Source organism: Bacillus rossius, chromosome 1, assembly GCF_032445375.1.
Source record: "Bacillus rossius redtenbacheri isolate Brsri chromosome 1, Brsri_v3, whole genome shotgun sequence".
Classification (NCBI taxonomy): domain Eukaryota; kingdom Metazoa; phylum Arthropoda; class Insecta; order Phasmatodea; family Bacillidae; genus Bacillus; species Bacillus rossius.
The window spans coordinates 88,335,107-88,339,389 of record NC_086330.1 but is presented as its reverse complement, the minus strand read 5'-3'; positions in this window follow the sequence as shown (position 1 = coordinate 88,339,389).

Genomic DNA, 4,283 nt, shown 5'->3' with positions numbered 1-4,283 from the left:
TTGCATGAACCCAGATGCATACATTTTCAATAAAAGAATGTTAAGCGTGTTTCTATTGGTGGGCTGGATATATATGAAGTTGATACAATAAATTGTGAGACAGTGAGCAAAAGGTTGATACAGTTGCCACAAGATAGCCGCACATGTGCCGGCTGCCTCATCTCTGTTAATTTTTAATGATGGAAAATACATACTGGTATTTAAAATTTATTACAAAACTAAGAGGTCTGAAACATGAAGTTTTATTTTAAATTAAAAAATATTCCTATTTTACATGGAAAGTAATTTAAAACGAGGAAAAAAAAATATTATTAAAGCAATAAACTAAAATAATGATCATTAAACACACATACAATATGGATATTTCATGTGGTAAGTGTTGTAATAGAACCAGCATTTTTCATAAATATGTGATATCAAATACTGTATATCATTTTCCAATATTTACACCTGATTAAAATAATAACCTGTATAAAGCCTATAAAAATTCCACATGTTTGCTCACGTGTTGATCTGAGGTTACCGTCACGGACCTTCGGGATCGTCGGTTGTTCTCGAAGTACCCAATAATCTTTTTTCAGCACTCAGAACACAATGGTGCGTCAGGAAATAAGGTCAAACCATGATCATACTGTAACTCTAATGGTGCAACATGATGGCATTTCACCTTGGTCTATCGAGATGGACACACCAAACTAACACAAGGAGAATGTCAGGACCTGCAGTAAGTAACAAACGTGGCATATGCCGACAGACCTCGGGAAACCTAGAATCGGGACTGATCCGGGATTCAATAAGATTGTAATACTTACTTAACCATTAGCGGACACTTGTAAACATTTTCATTGTTTTGTCCGTAGTGTATAATTATAAAGCATATATACTGCAATGAACATGTCTAATACTATCTTCCTCAATCATATTTACAAAAAAACTTGTTTGATTAAAACATGAAAGGAAAAAATAACTTTTTAAAATTCAAATTAATAAAAATATTTCCAGTTATCAACAGCCATTTTTTTTTAACTATCTATGCTCTTCCCCAATATAAATGTTACTCTATCCTTACTAAACTTCTGAGCTCACGCTGATATTCAGAGTACACCTGAAACATGGCATCATGATGTGTGTGGAATGGAACATAAATGAGTGGATACCACGCAGACCACACCATTGCACAATTGTTGGCTGGAAAACAGAAGAAGCCCAGGAAGAGAATTGTTACTATCACATAGTTTGAAGTTTGATGAAAACAAAGGAAATTTTTGAAGTGAAACTTCTTTGCTACAATCTTTAAGCATTAAGAAATTTCTGATCACATGGGGGGAACCGGTAGAGAGTGCATCAGCGGCAATACCACTCCAACGCATGCACTAGTGGGCAAATGAGAAGACAGGGATATGTACATTGCATAGCATGCTATATGCTAGTCAGCTAGTGGTAACGGCCAGAAGGGGAGACAGCAGGGGAGAGGTAGAAATGACACAGCAGTGATGCTATGGAATTCTCGTAATGATGGTTGTGTTCGTCTACTCCTCAGTTTTCGTAACGGCCAACAATTGACGCTACCATATTTCTTTTATTCATCTACAATTTATTTATTCGTGTGGAAAAGAGTTATTGACTTGTGCATTTATTTCTGTAAGTATAATTCATGTTTATGTGAATAGTGCGATTGAAAATGTAAAAAAAATGTTTAGACTTAAGAGGTTAGCTTTATAATGTAAATTATTTTTGGTATATGATTTGAAATGTTAAAAGAACTAGACTAGTGAATAGACTTTATAAGTGTAATTTATGTTTGATTGGAGTGTTTTTTGTTCTTTCATTTTATTCAGCTGAAGATTGATATTTAACACTATGCCTAAAATTAATAAAAAGGTAGAAGCAGATAAGATATATTATCAAAGACAACGTGGGAATAAACAGCTAAAAGAAGCGCCAAAGAGTGCCAGTGAATGGACGCAACAGAACAGGCTGCAGAAAAAGGCATTTTTTCATTTGAGTTCATACCCACATCTTTAGTATTCTGAATTATTATCTCTTGTTCAATAAAAAAATTCTAATAATTTAACTCTATCCATACCTAATAAGTAGAGATGGTGATTTATAGCATTTAAAATAATGACATTTAGCATTTTGAATTTGAAATTTAGCATTTTGTAGCATTAAAAAAACACAATTTAGCCATTTCTCTCATTTTACATTACTGAAGAAAAGTATATTTTTAAAAAAGAAACCGTTGCTTGCCGTTTTACCGACTTTTTTTCTTCAACCGACTTCTTGGTGAATTTTTTTTTTCCATTCCAGATGGCGATTACATAAATTAAAATTGTGCATTAAAATATTCGTATCACTTTCCTATAACTGTTCACTTTTGTATTCATTTATGCGATTGCGAATGGAAATGACGTTTCGTCCCATTTTTACCACGAGAAATAACAGTATACAACACATTCACGAGTATACACGTATTTGTAAACACGCAACATTCCAGACTACACAAGAACGCGGCTTTCACGTGAAACACAGCCAGAAAATGGGACTTACAATTCTTAGCGCAACGAAGCAGAGATGTCGCAATATGGTGGCCTAAAAACTTGTACTCTGCAAGATGACAGACAATCTTCCAGCTAGTTGTTCTTTCCTTTGTTTACAATCGCGAGGCACGGATGGCCATTCTACATTCAATATTTACGAACAATAGTAGTTGTGAATGACGTGACAATAAGATACTTGTGCTGAATACGCCATAAAATGATGGTTTCTTTTGATACTGAACTGAAACAAAATACAATCGGTAAATAAATTGTGTAGAGTGAAGACGAATCTACGTTTTTTACCTTGATTTCGCATTTATCTCGGAATAGCCTAGATTTAGCATTTTATAGCGGAAAAAATATAATTTAGCATATTTTAGCATCTATTTAGCAAAAACTAAAAATCACCATCCCTACTAATAAGCAAAGAAGTTTCACTTTGCCGTGAATGGACTCTACGTACACATTTTTTTCTATTAATTTCATGTTGTTTATAACTCTCATTTTATATAAAGGATTGAAACTCTGTAACGAGAAGCTCTTCCACATCAAGAAGCACTTCAATCTCGCTGTTTCCGATTCGTGGCACTAAAAAAGAATAAGAGTACACAACGTCGTGATGCACAGCATTTGGCAAACTACAAATAATTGCAAGAAAAATTACATCAGATAGGTAATTTTCTAATTTTGGATTTATCTGTGTTACTGCAGCTTATGAAAATACTGAAGTCAAAAAGTTTATATGAATCCATAGTAAAAATATAATTGTTACTCTCTGAATGTTTTTTAAACACATCTACCCTCACATAGCACAAAATGAGCAAGTTGGGCGTTTCCATTACAGTGTTGTTTAAAGTACACATAAAAATCAGCTCTCTAAAGTAATTTTTATGTTGATTGTGCACAAAGCACGCATTATTGGTCAGTTTCAACTATCTCAAATAGAATAAGCTCAGCCCTACTTAATTAAAACAGCACTCCAGTTACTATCACGTCACAAGAGTAAACAAAACATGGGGACTTGACCAAATTAAAAAATTAAATTATTGTTACAAAAAGGGAAGCAAGGCCATTACACGTGCCAGGCACCTTAGTGGGCCTTCCAGCGGTAGTCTGGCCCTGGGGCCCCACAGACATCATGCGTACATATCATTGGGCGATTAGGGTGGCTGGACCTCACCACCTCCTTGCCTATGCTCCTCCTTCCTCGGCGCGGTGATCTATACCCTAATGGGTCGTCAAGTCTGCAGGCTTACAGAAGCCTGCGCGTGGAGTGACGTGACTGTCACACATTTCTGGATGCTTTGAGCGTCTGGTCGGACTGATATTATAATTACAAAAAATGTTTTATGCAAAAATTCAACAACTGATTGCGGGAACTTGCTACATGTAGCTTCTACCCCATTCCAAAATATAATGAAGTTCCGGGAGAGTTACAACATTCAATCTATTTGTACATGGGTGCAGAACCTTAAACGCCATTGCAACACATGTCATGACCCACACAAGCTCATATATTTAAAAGGTTATGCTCAGAAGCACAACACAAATACAACTGAAAGTATATCCACTAAATTTACTTCAAGCAGTCAAAGCATTTCCATACAATAATTTTTTACATAGATATCTTTCAACAATCATTTTGATTTCTGCAAATATCAAGTGTATCAAATTAAAATTGGCAACAGGCAAAAATCGGATCAAACACACAACTCAAAAAAATGTTAAAAAAATATACGTAAC